We start from the raw sequence: 18,452 nt of genomic DNA, 5'->3' as shown, positions 1-18,452 counted from the left end.
CCTGTCTGACCTCTCAGTGAAGGCCAGTGGCATTTTTCTCCGCTTTTACAGATTTTCATTTCAGAGGAACACAACTGTAGAAGGAATACACGTAGTGTAAATAAGTTCAGCTATCCCCTTTAATACCCAAGTGAATGTAGAATTCGCTACACTGATTCATTCCGAGAATTTTGAGTTCCATCTTGTGCCACAGTTGATGGAGGACTAGACATTCTTAAGCACTAAAAATAAATGCTACAATTAGTAAATAGGAATATCTGTGGCAAAAAACATAGGGTTGACATGTCCAGTACTCAGGAGGAGAGAGGTAATGCCTGAAACTGTTTCATCACCAGTATTTTGCTCCATTACCCAAAGCAATGCTTCACTTTTCCCTCTATAAAGAGACACTGTAAACAACAGCTTGTTGATAATGTTAGTTCATAAAAAAAAAAAAAAAAAACAAGAGGGATCTTTTGTATTTAACACCTCCTTTGGTGTTATTTCATTTTCTGTCTTTCTGTTAAAGTCAATACCAATTGCTTAAGACAGCACAACTAAATATAGATTCAGTCTGGAAAAACACTTCGAAGTGTTTCTGGAACTCAAATCTGCAGCAGACCCAATGGTGCAGCCAAGTACTCACCATTAAAGGACTTACAGACTAATACTGTTGGTTTGATTATTGGCAGTCTGCTCCCATCTAACTTAACACGTTCAAGCCCTTAAAATAAGGTATGTGCATCGTAGCAGTTTGCTATACATTGGTCACAGAAAACTGAAGTATCAATCTATGAGGCTTCTGCCCTACTTTATCTCAATCACTGAGCATGAGCTCCTGAATTTAGAAGTCTATGGAAAAATGCTTACAAAAGAAATGTAATTAAGAAAATCTCATTGAAGAAAATCTTCTGCATCATGTTGTTTTCACTCTGTCATGACCACTTTTCTGGTTCTTGAAATTGTAGAAATAGCTGTATTATGGGGGGGGGGGGGGGGGGGGGGGAAGTGCCCTTAAATGATGTCTATTTGGAGGACCTAGACGTTTTCAGTCACAAAGTATCCTATCCCTTGCGTTTACTCCTATGCTAGAGTGACTGGCTTGGGGCTCAGGGGCACGTGAGGGTTAAAAGATAGCAGATGTAATATACCTTGATTTTGGTTTAGCATTCTCATCAGCAATCTAAAAAATAAAGTATAGATTAAATTATCATACAGTGGATGGAGAAGTGATTGATTTGGCTTCCAATTTAGTTAACAGAAGGATCTGTTCTAGGCCTGATTCCACTCAACACTTTCTTGATAACCTGGATGAGACATGAGAGAATATGCTTTATAGATATATATGTATATGTATGTATGTATTTTCATAGACAGCAATAACCATGAGGACTGCAAAGGATAAGATTCATCATGGTGTGAAAGCTGGGTATGGTTGAAATAACACAAGTAAATAAACAAATATAAAGTACCACATGCTGGAAAGAGAGATCAAAAATAAGATGGTGAATAAAATAAATACACTGTTCTACAGTAAAAGGGAAGTCATGGAATTATAGTAGGTAATAAATATATTTTGCAGCCAGAACATGGCATCGCTCTTCTGGTACTTACCAGCAGTGCCATATTTGAAACTCTGTATACAGTTCTACTGATGTTTATCTGGTATGGTTCATTCAGTTTCAGGCATAGCAAATTGTAGAAAAGCAGGAAGTATTGACAGGAATAATATGAATTCTATAAAGCTAACCCATGAGGTTAACAAATGACAGGTGAAGAAGTCTTCTCTGGAGAGAAGACAATAAGATTATGTACAGTTGAAAATAGACTTTACAACAGTCTTACGGTATGTAAAAGGGAAAAAAAATCAAAAGCTACTGCTAGTAAAGAAAATATATGAGCTGCTGAGCACAATCAAGAACTACAACATTATTTAAGGAAAGGGGAGGATTAAGAAATCTCTTCTGTTACAGGTTCTTTTTAAGATAGTTTCAAGAAGGTCTGCTAAACAATAATCCTGCATCAGGTCACAGGATTGATCATATAGTCCCTGAAGTTCCTCCAGGCCCTATGACTAAATTAATCCAAAAAACAGTTGTGCATTTACAAAGAAGGTTTTGGTACAGTGCTCTTACCTGAATTTGCTCAAAGCTGAACAGCCCTACACTGACTCTTATGAGATTTCTGGCTGTTTGCGACAGCACTCCACCTGAGTATAGGCACGCAAATGTTTCTGCTTCAAATCAAAGTGGTTTGACACCCCAAAGCAAACACCAGCAAAGGCCAAAACTTAGTTAAGTTACATTAATGAAGGAAAACCTCATTTTTGAATGACTTTTTTTTTATAAAGACAGTTTGTCCAATTCCTGTACATTAGAGTTACTCCTTAACAAGTCTGCAACTGGGATATCTATGTATCATGGATAGGAGTAACTATGGATATGCAGGAACATGCATAAACCATCGTGACACCACTTATGCATGGCTAGTCAAATCATTACTTGCCTACATTACATGCCTAGTTCTAGGAAACCTCCCACTGAATAGCGAAACAAAGGTGGGCAAAGGTTGAAGTGAAAACGGCATTTACCATGCACTTCTTCACCTTGACTTGAACTCCACAGACACTGAATCATTCTTCAGTGTGTATGTATGAACTGTATACAACAAATGACTTCCTAGAAAGTAACCCCTAATATTTGCATCTTCTAAAGCTCAGTTCCAGGTCCCTTTATCACCCTAGGGTACACTATTGTTGCATGGTCTGCACTGACTTGACTATTTTCACCCAGTCAGATGAGCTGGCAAGGTAAACTCATGAAACAAAAGCAAACAACATGCACGCTGCTGGTACCTACAACAATCCCTGGATTTACCAAACTACTCAATTTTTCAGCTTTACTACTAACAGAGTTTCTTCTAAAAAATTAAACCCTGCCCTGGAACTTTGCTGAATATAAAAATTTGCCTTTGTAAAAGTTACCTGACAAATGGGTAGAACGCAAATTCTGTCTGGAGTGGTGTATTAGCAATAGGTATAAAACCTAAGAGCTACATGTACCTCATTAAATATCCTCAAACCTAAATTCGCTGTTTGAGGAGCCTTGGTATCAAGTCTGTGTAAAAGTACTGGTGACATATACAGAATTATTCAGCCATAATAGCACAGAGATAATTGGAGCAACTGGCTTGAATTTTATAGAGCTAGTGTTCTTACTTTGAGTATTCTCACATGGAACGGCAAAGGACTTTCACTTGAAGGAATGAGAAGCATCCTCTTCCCACAGACATCTTTAAGTTCAGCTAATTATTGAGAGGACACGTACAAGAAACAAAAGGTTGGACATAAAATGTTCTGACATAGGGTTTTTAATTTACATATACTTCCTCCTTAAATTAAACAATTTCATCACTAATGCCAACTTCAAAAATGGAGTAAAATACTTTACAGGGCCCAAAGCAGGTAAGTACTTAATAATAATAAAAAAAAAAAACAACCCTCAGAAAGAAGGATCTTGTGAACAGAACAATGAGCTGATGTTGGCTGCTGCAAGGCAAGCCTTGAGGCATCTGCTTGTTGTGAGGAGAAATTTCATCTAAGGAATCAATCTCTCCTTAGAGTTAAACCTTATTCCAAGTGAACACAGAGGCAAAATTTGAAACAAATTCACCCCTGCTAGAATTTTACAGCCTTCTCTCCGGAATGAAGCCTGGCCTGCTCTGCAGCGGCATTGCCCCAGTAACCGCAGCAGTACAAAACATACAGCCCTCTACCCTAGTTCACCCTGATGATGCATGCAGAATAGGAAATACTTGCAAGGGTAATTTAATCTATCTGGCCTGTGTAAGGCTCTCTTGATAATCTTGGATGCCATGCCATGTTTCTGAATAAATGAGAAATATGTGTCTGTGTTTTCTAATTGAAACAGATTTTGGCGCACAGACTTCCATTACCAGGCCGTTCCCCTGAGATCCTGTTGAATCCAGGTGATGACAGCATTGCCAGTGCTGAAGTTTATTTCCGTGCAATCTTGCATAACATTGTCCTGTTGGGAAAGAGCCCCCTGAAAGGGCTTGAAAAAGTAGCCCGTCTGGATAAAGACAGAAAGCAGGTTTTAAAATCTGAATTCTGACCGCCTGCTGCCAGCCAGTCTGAAACACTGCCCGATTGTCCAGGGAAGCCTGCAATCATGTGGGAATACAAAGCTACACTTGTAATCTGGACAAGTGAAATGGCTGCTATTTCCCACACAATGATACGGATTTAGCTGGAATGCTCTCCGCCACAAACACAACTGAGGTAGAAACCCTTAACACTATTAATCAATAGCCTGGATTTTGTGTTTCTTTTGTCAATTTAAATGGACAAGCATCAAAAGACTGAACTAAAATGCAGACATTTCAAATTAGGCACGTGCTTATTAATATTCAAAGTACATCTGTTTGAAACTCATTTTGAAAAGGATGACCAATAATGAGTTTCTCTCCACAGAATCTAAGATGTGGTAGTCCCTGTTCTGACCACCTACTTAAAATGCTAGCTAAGTTCCTCTTGCATCCCATCACACTTTCTGCAACAAGTATTCCTCCAAACTCAATAAACACAATCTTGACCTCTTATGAATGCATTTTCTTAGCTCATCGTTCTGTTCATCTTGCGTTCTGTATCTCCTTTAATCCCTCCCCTGATTTTCTTACTCCAAAGAAACAAATCCAAGCTATTTCTCTTCATTTTTTTTAAGCAAATCACAGATTAACTTCAGTTTAGCTGTCTCTCACAAGGAAATATTGTTTTACACTTTATTGTCCATATTTGTCTTCACCTGTCTTCCTAGTTTGCATTTTTATTTGCTATGGGTTATCTAAGATGTACCACTAAAATTGGTGCTTTTAACATTTGGAAGTATGTGATTTTATTCTGTAACAACATTTCAGACACTACAGTGATATCTAAGAGTTAGCATTAGTATGGCACACTGACTAAACCCAGTGAGCAGTAGAAGACTATTAGAAGTTTTTTTAGTTCGTAAATAGGAATGACCTTACTGAGGTCAGTAATACATTTAATATTTATTGTTTTCAGCCGGTTCTTCTCAGCTAACCTCACTGTTGGCATATATATAGTCATTAGCAATGTAGCACATAAGTCTGGCAGAAACATATTCCTGGAAAAGTTTGGGGTTGTCTGTTTTGTTTTTAAACTAGGCAAGATCAAGAAGACAGTTCTGAAAGCAATATACATCCGTTATTGGTTAAATTTTAAATTTACTCTTCATACGCAATTTTAAAGCCTGCCATCATATTATTTCATCGTTTATATTTAGGGAGATGAGATCTTTGAGATCTTGTAGATAGCGTTCTTGTTTCTAAAAAGTATGGTAGCGTAACAGTCAAGTGACTGATTACTCTGTCTCTTTTTGGAAGAAGTACTCAGAATATTTGGGCTCTTGGAAATTCTACCCTTTTTCTCCCTGGGTACTCATGAGTAGCACGTGCCTGAAACATGGGTTTGCAAAAGACTAAGTTACAAGAGTTAACATTACATTCATCTGATACATTCAGATCTGAGTACTCTTCTTCAGGTATTTCAGGTCTCCAGTTGCAGAGACCAGTAAGTAGACAGAATGTCTAATATTTAAATTAAGCCATTCCCACCAAATACCTCTTGAGCCCATAGTCAAAACCACATTTCCCATAGCTAGTCCCAGTTCTCACCTACTCTTGAAGTCAGCATTCTGCCCTGTTGAAAAAGGATTCACTTGCATAGAAGTCTAAGCCCACTACTTCTCGTCTTGCCTGCCACTGAGATGGAAAACAAAGCAGACTCCTTTCCTTTCTACAGAGCTTCTTTATATAACCGAAATTACTTATTACCACTGTAATCTGCTGATAAGGCTTAACATTTATCAGTACAGTATTTGCTATACTGTAGAAAGAAATAATTTATAGTTTACAAAAAAAAAAAAGTTAGTAACTTGATTTAAAGAGTTTAAATTGAGTGAAATACCAGCATTTTGTCCTTTTTTTTTTTTTTCCTGCTGTGTAAGAAAATATGTGAAAGCCAAAAAGACCAAAGATCAGACACAGACAGGATGACTAAGGGAAAAAAGTGGAACTCAGCTTTAACCTTGATCATGTACATAAAAATCAAACTCATCCTTTTAACTGTATAGAGGCCAATTAAAAAAAAATCCTCAAATAAATTTAATGAAAGTCATTTGAAAGTGACCATGAATGAAAACCTGAAGCCAAACAGTTTGCAGACATCACTTGATGAGCTACATGAATGAACATCTTAGAATAAGATCCTTATGGTTTTAAATGTTTTTATGCAACTCTGTAGTGGAAAGATTTAATTGGGATGGAAACCAGCAAATAACTGCAATGATCAATGAAGCTGACATCTAAAGAGGTCCTTTTCTTAGCTTTAAAGCTGTTTATAAACATAGCACCAGTTAATTTATTTTACTCTTTATATAGATTTCATTATCTTAATGTTGTCTTTCACCTGCAGGAATTCATCATACTACATGCTGTGAAATGAGTTACCCATGCTGCATCTTAGAGAGGAAAGTTCTCATTTCATCCAAAGTGCAAGATCAAAATAGATGGAAAGACTGTAAATGAATTGGAAAAATAGTTCTGACTACTACTTCACTGGTCAAGTTGCACCATCCCTGAATTCATTTTAGGACAACTTACATGAAGAATTTTACTATATGGGACAGGGCTACTCTTCAGAAATTGATTGTAGTTGTTGTTGAGCCTAGTCTAGGATTAAAAGCAGGTATATTTTCATGATTCAAGATGCAAGGTGCTGTAGCCATATCTACGGTTTAGGAAGCCAATTAGCTGCAGATATTACCTGCAGAAGCCAACACAAACTACAATGCTACCTTATTATGAGAAAACAAGCATCAAAAGAATAGATTAAAAAAAAAAAAAAAGCATCTAAAGTCCCTTCCTCTGGAAGAGATGATGCTATAAGACAGTCAACTCATTCCCCAAAACAGGCAGCATGACTGTGGTGTGATTAGGAAGGGGTAGGGGAAGCCAATGATTTGTCATGTTTTTCCAGTGGTTATGGTTGGAAAATAATTCTGTCGATCCTCCAGAACAGGAAAAAAAAAAATGTGCTCCACACAGGAGGATTTCAGGAAGTTCAGTGGCAGAAATGCCTACTTTAATGGGAACACATGCTGAGGAAAAAGTTATAGATGCTGCCTCAGGAACACTCAAAATACATTCATAATTAGACCATGAAAAGTCTCTGTAATGAAAGCAAGCAAAACAGTTTTCATGTATTGGGGTGGCAGGGCAGGTTGGAAGGATATTATCCAAATCTGGATAAAATTCAGGATCATACAAAGGAAAGAACGCTGCAGTGATTCTATTTGACAGTTACAAACCAGCAATATTTTAATTCCTTCAGACCTCATTTGCAATAGTTGCAGCCCCATCATTCCCCTCTTAACACATTTACAGAGTCAAGAAAATGCACTGAAAGACAAGAGAACCAGAGTCAACGTTGACCCATGACAAATTGGAGCATGGAATCAGCAGCCTCTATTCACTGAGCTGTGCTGCAGTGAATCTCTTCCAACCCTCCCAGCTGAGACTGGAACACTCCATGCATGTGCTCTGAAGTGTTGAAATAATGACTCCAATCTCACTCCCAAACAAAAGTGCCATCATAGGCTGTCTGTAGAGATCCATCCTTTTCCTTTCTATCCTGATGAAGATGCGAGATGCGACAAGCAATCACATCTCCAAGGGAACATGCCCTCTGCGTGCAACCTTCTCGCAGTGGTAGCCCAACTCCTTACTCCTGGTAAGGCAGGCATCAGAAGCAAATGAATTACATTTCAGATGACTAACTGAGGCTGGATGTGGCACACTTTTATATTTAAAGTTGATCTTCTATTATATTTTCTTAAAATTCATTCCAGTGAGGTTTCAGCTAGTCACTCTCCACTGCTACTCTATCCTCTGAAGTACTGCAGAGAAGAAGGAACTTTTCTACTCCAAAATATGTTTGGAATTTAGGTCAGAATAGCATTCTCCTATTAATGCTATTAAATTACAGTAGAAGGCTTGCTTTCTCCACCTAGTGGCTAAAATGCAAAGCTAATAACCAGTGCTATGTGCGCCCTAAAGGGGGAAAAAAATAATTTCCCCCAATGAAAGAAAAAGGACAACCTCAGTTCCCTGATATTTTGTGGGGCTTCATTTTATGAAGAACTGACAGGCTTTTTCCTACCCTCACGCCTTCAGTAAGAAGGATTTTGCCTTTTGAGGCAAATCAAGGGATAAGGATTTTGCCCTCAGTGAAAGCTGTTAGACCCCTGGAGACCCAAACCATTTGTTTGCTCATGGAAGTGGCACTGTACAAACAAATCATCCCGCTATTACAACGCTGAGATCTGCCCAGATACACGCTGAGCAACACGAGAGGAGGAAATGCAAAGGTGCAGTTTTCTTACATGCGTACTCTTAAGCTCACTGTAGGTAACTTTTGCTGACTGGCAGAAAGCAGAGAAGCCTGATGATCATGGTGTGGTTTGATCCCAGACAGGCAGGCACGAGGTTGTGGAGTCTTGGGAAGGCCACAGCCACATCTTCTCATTTATGTCCTTCAGGCTTAGAACAATAGGAGCAAGTTCTACAGCTGCGCTTAGTAAGTACTTCCAACAGGATTGCCCTTCATTCAGATGACCCTCCTGCTTAAATTGGCTTTATGGGAATATTATATGCTTGATCTGGTCCACAGGATTCAAATGGGTTGTTTCATAATTGTAGCTAAAGTCTACTGTGCATGCAATTCTTTTCCAAGGCCAAATCAAAATGATACAAGGAAACAAGTACACTGATGGATCACTAACTACAACCCAAAGCAATGACAAAAGGTAACCAAGCTGCTGCAAAGTTGTTCTCACCAGCCTGCCCCTTCTTCCCCTCTTCAAAGTAGGGATAAATACCACCTTCTGGGGACAGTTTACAGGAGGAAAAAAAGTGGAAGCTAAACACAAATAGAATAGAAAACCATTTGTGGTTCCACAACTAATTTATTCTTCCAAGATGCCAAAAGGAAACAGTCCTTCCTCTGATTACTTTAAGGTAGGATCTGACTCAAATTTAGGTACCTCAACCCTGACTTCCAAATGCACTGTAGTTTCCCAATGCCCTCTTTGTAATCAAAGGAGATCAATAGGTGCCTCTGCACCTGCCAGGTAAGTCAACTCTGATTTGGGATGCTAAAGGAGAACACATAACTTGTACCATAGCGTACTAGGGCTGAAGTTTTTAAATGCTATGCACTTTTATTTTTTTATCCTAAGCAACTAGCAGCCTCTCAAAAGTCCAGTCAGAGTATTTTTACCATTTCAAAAGGAGAGGGAAGGGGACAAAGAGAAGAAAATATTCTATCCATATCTGCCCCCCTCTATCAGCTAATAATCTAATCAGCTCTAAGTTTCATAAAAATGAGGCAGACAAGAGGCTGATGAAGTGCTCTGAGGTGCATTTTTCCACTTCCTAATGGTCCAGCCCACTGACTTCTAAGGTAACATAGAAGTGGCTTGGCTCAGCAACTACACCCTACTCACATGCAGATTTGGATGGAGATACACGAGTGCCTTGCCTCCTGCATCATAAGGGGTGTGCTGTGGAAGAAGCATCTCCATCATATCTTTGGCAACGAGCTATGACAGGAAAAGCTTTCTTGGCTCGTAACTCCTAATAAACCCAGTCCCATTCAAAGGTATCTGTTTGTGCTCATTCTTAAATCCCAGGGAATTCAATATGCTAATGTTTACAAGGAAGAGAACCAGAGGAATCCCAAACTCTCCAAGCAGAATGATCTTTGCAGAATAACTGCAATTATTAAAAGCATGTTTTTAGTTGTGGAGAACATGTAAGATTGGTTTGAGGTAAATGGAATTGATGTTTTTACTTGTAACTAAGCATATGTTTAAGTGCTTTCCTGAATCAAGATTGATTTAAACATGTATTTAATATTTCACAGGTCTGGATCATTAGTACATCAATGACATTCACAAACACAACCTAGGAAGTGTTCTTATTTCAGGAATTTCAACATTATAGGAGTTATGAAATAAAATGAAAACAACCACCATACAAAAAAAGCAAAGACCACAGCATATGGGGGAAACCGTGTTAATTTTAATTTTAAAGGTACTAGGCACATTGGAAAGAAGAGTTGTGGTTTTTTTTTTATTATTTTTTTTTTTTTTTATAAACTTTATACTCAGAACATCTAGTCTATATACCATTATCTTAATAATTACATCACCTGCATCTTAAAGCAAGAAAAACTGAACTACTTCATAGTCAGGAAGATATTATAATTTACGTTACGTAAGGTATGTCTGAGAGTCTGAGATAGACTGCTTGTTAACTGGCAGCATGTCCTTTCAGAGCTACAATACTAAGTCTCTCAATGTCAGAAGAAGGTGCTTCCTTAACAGTATTTTTGTAAGAAGAAATATTCCTGACCTACTTGCACTCTTTTCTTTAAGCAGTGGAAAGTATCGAACAAATACTTGTACTGTTACTAAAAACAACAGTTTAATGTAGTTAGCTGAATCACCCAATGTCTTCGAATTTAGCTTAGAAGTAACAGGCTCTTCTGTTTCTTATCAGTAATGTTAATTAGTAATGTATATTAATAACTGTATATGATAGCAGCATATATTACACATTAGTAGCATGTCCTTTGCACTTGGAGAAGACTGCGTCTTCAAATGTTTGGTGTGATTTGTTTTCATGCCAAATCGAAGTGAGAACAACACACCCTTCATGTTCCCATAAACCAGTACAGGGTCACAGCATCCTCTTCAGCCCAAACAGGTCAAGTTATTACTTCACCTCATTCCTGAGTTGTAACTGCTGGGCAGTGCAGTACCAAGCCATAGATCCCCAAACTGTAAAGAGACCCAGAGAACAACACACTACAGTGCAAATCCATCAGCTTGCTGAAGCTTGATGCAGAGATAGCAGGAAGAATCTGGCCATGTCTGCGCAGTACTATACCTTTTCTTTTATCTAGGTAAACACATACTCTTACAGTTTAACTCAGTTTCCCAGGATAAACAATATAAACAGCCCTGCACGTAAGTGACCAAAGCACATTAGCTCAGAATCTTGGCTATAAAAAAAAAGTAAAAAGTCTCTGTTGACAGTGTATTCAAAGACTCAGAAGTTCAAGCATCATATTAACAACAATATTTTTCTACAGCATGTGTAAGATTACTGTAGCTTGCTAAACACGATAAAGTTGCTAGTCACACTGCCTTTCCCTCTAAAATCTAGCATAACATCTGCCTTCTCAGTGAAGGATAGCACCAAGCCAATGATGTATAATAGCTGACATTGCTGGGTTAAATCTCCTTTTCTGTACTATCTAGACCCACGGTGGAAATCTTGAAGTAGCTCTTTTGTTAATTCCCTTACTAGCAATCTTCAATTTAAGTTCCCTCTATCTGACCAAAGGGATAGAAACACAGATCAATAGTACAGAGAGATAGAGCAGGATGACTCTTTCAAGAAATTCATAGCGCTGTAGGAAGAATTTGCACTTCTTTTTTAAGCAGGGTCTAGAAGTACCTGTGCAGTGACTCTGCTTTGTGAATTGTCTTAATAGCATAATTTCAGCACAAAATGGATCCTTTTGCCTATCATTCTGAACAATTTTGTTTTCAGCCAAGTCTATTAGATCCTGGGCCACTGCTGCCCCCACAGAAAAACATACCAAATAATATAAGCAAGGGTACTCACACTTCCATCTGAGGAATTACCCAAATATTTGGAATCTAATACAGGTTGACAGAAGTCTCACAGGCAGGCTGCAAGAACAGAGCTGTATGCATTTCCCACTCAGACACAGGCTATTTTTAGATGATATTGGCTCACTAGCCAAGCAAGATTTACTGCTATCCTAAAGGTGAGATGGAAGGGCAATGAAACTCGTCAGTAATTCAGTAAAATGAACGTTAGTGTTGCAAGCATCTGCGGGATTTTTGCCTTTTTTTTTTTTTTTTTTTTTTTTTTTTAAAAAAAAGAGGTTGTTAATATTATTCAAGTTGCTTAAAGGAGAAGAAACATTTCTGTTTTGGTTTTCTTTTTTCCAGGATTGCTTAAAATCCTAATTAGATATGCAAGTTACACATGTGTGCATGCTACACAGCCAGCAAAGGCAATCATGCATTCATCTCCCACATTTCCACCAGGAAAGACAATATGTTGGTGGTATAAATGACAGCTATTTGCATGGCTTAGTCTTCAGAACTAGCAAAGGTTATTAATAGTCCATATGCACTGAAGAACTTTTTTTTTCCCCCTTGTGCTTTTCTGCAGCACTTAGGGGACTGAAATACTGAATCTATTGGCAACACCTTTTTAAACGGTAACTGCAGGTAAAAATATACCCAGAAATAACAAAAAAGCTCCGGCTATAATCAGCGAATTACCTGGCAAGGGGGTGCTTACCACCACAGGCTCTGAACCTCACCGACTCTGCTCCCTCCCACACTGTCCCAGGCTATCTCATTCTGCTGAACCAATTTCATGTTGGAGTGATTGAGACTTTCAAATGCTGCTTCCCTATCACCACACACCTTGTATTTCTGCAGCAATGCAATTTCATTGTACAATGTTTTACTTTAATTGCCTGCTCAAGCAGACAATTAGAAAGAGTACCACATTAAGCTTATGTACTACGACCCACTAGAAGGAAATCCAGAAGAATGAAGATCCACTTCAAATCAGAGCTGCTTCTGCAAATGAAGAAGAGTTTGTGACAGCAGGACCTTGAGACAGAAACAAGTAGCTTCTATAAACCTTTTTTTTTTTTTTTTTTTATCCCTAAACCACATATTTCAGCTTTCTGACCCTCCAAGAAATTTGGAAGTCTGATTTAAATTGGTATAAGACAGAAGCCATACTTCAGCTTCAATATGGTCTTGTGTCCATTTCCGATTGCCTCATTATTCACACACTAAAAGCTACATGCACAGAGTGCATTACTAGGCTGGGTCTTAATGCAGTCAAAACACACCATCTCCACCTCCTTTTTTTGTCACAATTGGGGTAGTTTGAACTATTAATTTTTATCCATAGAAACTATTTGTCCTTCAGCTCCTGCCTAGCCCAATACCAGTTGTAATTTCCAGATAAATCCCAGGAGACGAACTGATAGCTGAAAGAGAAGGCTGCAGTTACACTGCCTGCAATACACACCTAGCTCTCATCTACAAACTGCTCCTAAGAGTGACTTGGAGTCATAATACACGCTGACCTGATGGAAGGCCTTGCTTTTGTTTTGTTTTAAATCATGCCCCCCAGAGTTCAGCTAGCTGTAGTTGAGTGGTGTTTTAAGCAACACCATGGCATGCTTTTCTGATGAGTATCATTCCTCAGACTTCAATCTGACACGTGGGTGCTTTTTCAGCCTGTCTCAGTGTTCCTGCTTCAGGTATAGCACTAAAGCATCATTCAAGGTCTGCTTTCATAGCCCCAACTCTCTTTAAGGTTACTTCAAATTCTGTGAGTTCCTGCCTTATCTCTTTCCTCCCTTAATAACTGCCTAAAGTTCCAGTGTGTACAGCCCACACTTAAGTGGCAAAGTTTATTGTGGATGCTCAATAGTCCTGGTCACCAGTGAATTGGTTCAGGAAACAAGCATCTAGTACCATCCTATTCAACCTAGGTACCCAGGAAAATCCAGAAAACGTTCCTATGCTTTACACATTAAACAGTCTCAGTTGCCCCAAATTAAAAAGATGCGTAAGATTTATGCAGGGTATTTCCTGCTACTTCTCTAACATTAACTATGTTGCTGCAATAAGGCCCATAGGTTTAAATTATAATTTCAAAGATGCAGAGACCTGCCTCCTCCCATGACCTGAGAACAAAGCTCCAGCAAGTTCCTGATGCCTCACATCTTCCTTCTCTCCTCCTGTGAAGCACAATTCTGGTATCTTTGCCTCAGTAGTACCTCTGAGGGTGAAAGAGTGCCTCAGTTGTTTCAGGATCTTTAAAATCCCATGTTTTAACAAAGAAAAACAAGACAACAACAACAACAAAAAAAAACACTAAAGCCTACAAATCAACAACAAAAACAAGGAAAATGATCATATATCTTTTTCAACTAAAGAAAATTTTATTTTTATCTGATATCCTGCCCCTCCCACCACCTTTTTTGTTTTTTAAGGAAACAAGGTATTTCTGTTTAACAGGGTACAGCTAATGATTTCTGAGCCTCTTAGCTGTCCTTACCAAGTCTGAGAGTGAGACAGAGGGCTCAAAGTAATGATACTTTTAAAAACCACGCTTTTCCATTAAATGTGAGTAAGTTTGATCAGACAGGCAGATACCACAGTATGACTTTCGTCCCACTGAATGGCTATTTAGTATAGATAGGTTTGCCTTTTGGTACCCATCTACCAGGTAGACGGCAAGGCTACACAGAACTCTGATTCAGCCATAGTATGATGGTCTTCCAGAGCTGAAGGGCTCAAGCAGAGAGATTGGAGTGATTTTACAAGGAAGCAGTAAAAGTGCAACTGGGAAAATGGGAAGGCATGCAAGCACTGCAACAGAGAACGTAGGGAAATGAAGAGGATGCAGGATCTATAACCATAAGAACTCAGGTTACGTTAACTCAGCCACAACTAATTTCTATTCTCATTATTGTTTTTTGGAGTTACAAAAGACAACTTCATTCTTATGGCTTTGTTTTTTATTTCTGTGTGAAAGACTCCCATAAAAACAACAATAACACCAAAACAAACGTTTTTCACAATCACGTACATGTCTAACATCCCCTTTCCATCTTCTCCCATACAGTAACCAGAAATGCATGCTACGATAAATAGATGGGCAGAGAGCTTACGTTTATTATTTCACATTGGTCTGTGAAAATGAGATATCTAGCATGATGCCACACAGACTTGTATGGTGGCACCCATAAGGAAAAAAAGAGGATGGCTGAAAATTAATTTTAGTGGGAAGTGTTCTAGGTACGAGTAAAGAGGATAAATCTTAATATGCTCCTCTTCTTAATAGCTCTAAAATAGGCAGGCAAATGTGTGCTATTTGTTTTGTATAGAAATTGATTCTATATTAAATTGACAGTCCTATAAAAATACTGCAGGATCCTTGGGATTCAAAGGCAGTCATATATCATAATTTCATCTCAGAAGACATACCAACCACATTTTACCTTGTGTTTTATTTCTAGGAACCATATCTTATTGAATACGTTGACACTGTGAAGTAACGTGTATATGAAGTAACCACAGAGAATTATTTATCTTCAGACATGGTTGGACATCCCCCTTTCACTTCACTGAGAAGGATAAGGGCAGTCCTGAACCCTTATTTTCAATGGAAGTCCAGTTGAAGCATTAAAAGCCTACAAGCAGGAAAGCAAATAAGAAAACACTACTCTGAAGAAAGAAAGGAAGAAATAAATTAATGGTATATCCATATACACCGTGCTACTACTACATGTGTATATGTATACGTGTATATATGTGTGTGTGTGTGTGTATTTAGTTGTCAGTTCATCCATTAAGAAATAGTCAAGTATAATCATGCAAATACTAGCTCAGTTAACTACAGGCCATATTCTCAACTGATTATTTGGCTACTTCCACTATTGCTAATGAAATCAGTGTGACTTCTAGGAGTTAGAACTACAATTTCTGTTGTTATGAAACCAGCCTTGCCCTACATAGTTACAGAAGAATTCATGGAGACACACTGTTATATTATCAGTTAGTTCTGAGAAAGTTAGCCTCTAAATTGCATTTGTAAAAGTTAAGAAAAAAATCTAGATGATCAGTCACAATTCAGAAGTTTCCTTCATTGCATTTTAAGTTTTTGATGTAGGAGTAGGGTGGCCTTTTCTGCCAGACTTTTGTAATGCATTGGGGGTCATACTTGGGTTGAAATACACTGCTTTTGCAGGATTTCATTTCCAGATTAGAGAAAATAACACAGGGGGGACAAAATAACATGTTATTCTAGCCCCAGAAACAGTTCCCTGAGGTATTGAAAAATATAAATACTAACACCGTAATACTACTTTTTACAGTTAACCTACTACATCCCTTTTGACTTTATCCAAAATCAAATCACCTGCTGCATACTCATCTTTAACAAATTCACCTGTCAAAGCAAGCTTTCTAGTCATTAAACCCTCCCCCAAAACTACAATAACAAACACATGCAAAACAAATAAAACCTCGTAACACTGGCTGTCACCGTTGAATTACATATCAAGGAGAAGATTTTTATTTCCATAGTTTTGTTTGCTTTGGCAATTGATGTCTCTTCTTCTTGTGTTTTAAAAGCTGGCTTTAACAAAATGACAACTTAAAAGCCCTCCTTATTCACAGCTTGATGTTGAAATGGATTCAAGCCAGAGCTGGAATGGCTTTCCAAATTAGCAAGGGAACCTACTGTTGAAGTAGACTATTACCCTGCATGTGTTTGTGCATACAGGCTTATTTCCTCATGCCCACAACTGGGCTAGCTATCATTTACTCACCTCACAAAGCTGCCTCCTTCCTGTTTCTCTTCTCAAAGAATTTAGTTAAAACAAAAGAAAAATCAACATCATATTTTGTGCTTGAAAGCACTTTGCCACTCCAAATGGCCGAGCAGCATCATATCATTTAGGAAACAACAACGAAAGAGTCTTGAAGCATTCAAGGAAAGCACAGTAGGATACATTTTCAAAGGGGCTGTGCCCAAGCTCTGAATCTTGCACGTCTAGCAACTGTTTATATGGCATGAACAGTTGCATGCAAAAACCAGGGCTGCAGTTGCACCAATACACAGCACAAATTGCACAGATCTGCTGGCTTGGAGGACGCCTAAGGAAGCTCTTCATAAAAATGTAAATTCCAAGCTCTCTTTATTGAAAGTACCTTATACCATACCTTCTGGGGAGACCAACAAACACAACCAGCTAATAAATTGGTACTATAAGCCACAGAAAGGCATATAAACATAACAGGGAGCCCCACAAACAGTTAATGACAGAAACAGAACATGTCCTTTCTGTCTTAAGTTTCATGGCTTTGCACAGAGGGATCCAGAATTGTAACACAGGTTAATAGAAATTACCTAGTTACCAGGCTGACTTGCTTACAGGTATTAGCATTCACAGTGCAGCCTACTCACAAGGTGACAGGCAGTGATTTCCCAGATGTCTCTAGCTCATTTTGTCACCGATTTTAGCTCAAACTGAAATTCACACACCTCTTGGCTCCTTACAGAGAGGCTCCAGAGCTCAGGAGCAATGAGAAAAGACACAGAAGAACAGCAGAACTATCCTACGGCTCTGGAGACACAAAGGGAAAGTGTCACACGCAATCAGCTGTGTATGTCTACAGGCTGCGTTAGAGTAGGGTTCTGCTTTGCAACACAAGGGCTCAACAATGACAAAACTTAAAACAAAAATAGAAAGAAGTAGAAGTTTTGTAACAAAGTAAAGGGCACACATAGAGCCTGAAATCACCACTAAAGTTGCAGTAACAGCAACCACGAAACCACAAATCAAAGATACTAAAGAAACTGCTGACTACAATAATGAACTACATTTGAAGAAATACAACCTAATTCCAGCCTGCCAAATGAACTGGCTCATATATTAACTGCCCCCCACCCCCACCCCCCCCAAAGAGAAAAAAAAAAAAAAAAAAAAAAAAAAAAAAAAGCAGCTGCTACTCACAGTTTCTTTTCCAAGCCACCTTACTGCACTCCTTGGGCATGAACAACAACCCTGGGAAGGAGCACTATACAACCTGGGCCTCCTACATAAAGGTACCTAAATAACCTTGCGTGCCTAGCAGCTCTCCTCATCACATGCATGCACTTCTAATTAGACCTCTGGAAACAGCATTCAGCTGGAGCTGACTCGCTTTTCTTTCTGTATGAACTAATCCCCCAAACCTGTGTGAAATTCAATCTAGCCCCGGTGATTACCTTCTCCTGGTGAGAGATAGAGGCCACCAGAGGCTGCCCTGGTGGCAGAAGATGGCCGCGCATTTCTCCACACGCCTGAGGGGGTACAGTCAGCATGCTGCTTGGCTTCCTGGCATGTTTGTCTGCCACCTACCATGTGGTGGCAAGCATGCCTTGAAAGAGAGAAGTGGAGGCTGAGGCTGGGATCAGCTGGAAGCTTCTGGAAAGGGCAGGGTTGGCGCCATGCTAAGTTCGCGTGGTGCTGCTCTGTCAAACAGTTTCCAAAGGCACATAGGAAAGAGGAAAACATGAGACTATTCTCTTTCTCTTTTTTTTCAGTCCTAAATCAAAAAAAGCCCTGCTCCAAAATCCAAAAACATGAAGGGCAACAAACTGCAGTCCAGTGGATACAGACATCAAAGTTTCTTTGTCCCATTTTTTTCTGAATAGCTGCTCAATCTTGGGAGGTAATTTAGTGC

General features: G+C 38.9%; 1 long non-coding RNA gene across 1 annotated transcript in view; it reads right to left on the bottom strand.

Annotated features, from left to right (window-relative positions):
* Window positions 1-17,930, bottom strand: part of LOC137852578 (uncharacterized) — a 167,013-nt gene extending 149,083 nt beyond the window's left edge. The window contains exon 1 of the long non-coding RNA XR_011093942.1: window positions 17,741-17,930. This is a non-coding gene — a long non-coding RNA (uncharacterized lncRNA). The remainder of the gene's footprint in view (window positions 1-17,740) is intronic.
* Between the last annotated feature and the right edge of the window lie 522 nt (window positions 17,931-18,452).

The sequence above is a fragment of the Anas acuta genome, chromosome 2, assembly GCF_963932015.1.
Source record: "Anas acuta chromosome 2, bAnaAcu1.1, whole genome shotgun sequence".
Taxonomy (NCBI): domain Eukaryota; kingdom Metazoa; phylum Chordata; class Aves; order Anseriformes; family Anatidae; genus Anas; species Anas acuta.
The sequence above is the reverse complement of the archived record's forward strand: the minus strand, read 5'-3'. Positions and strand labels throughout refer to the sequence as shown.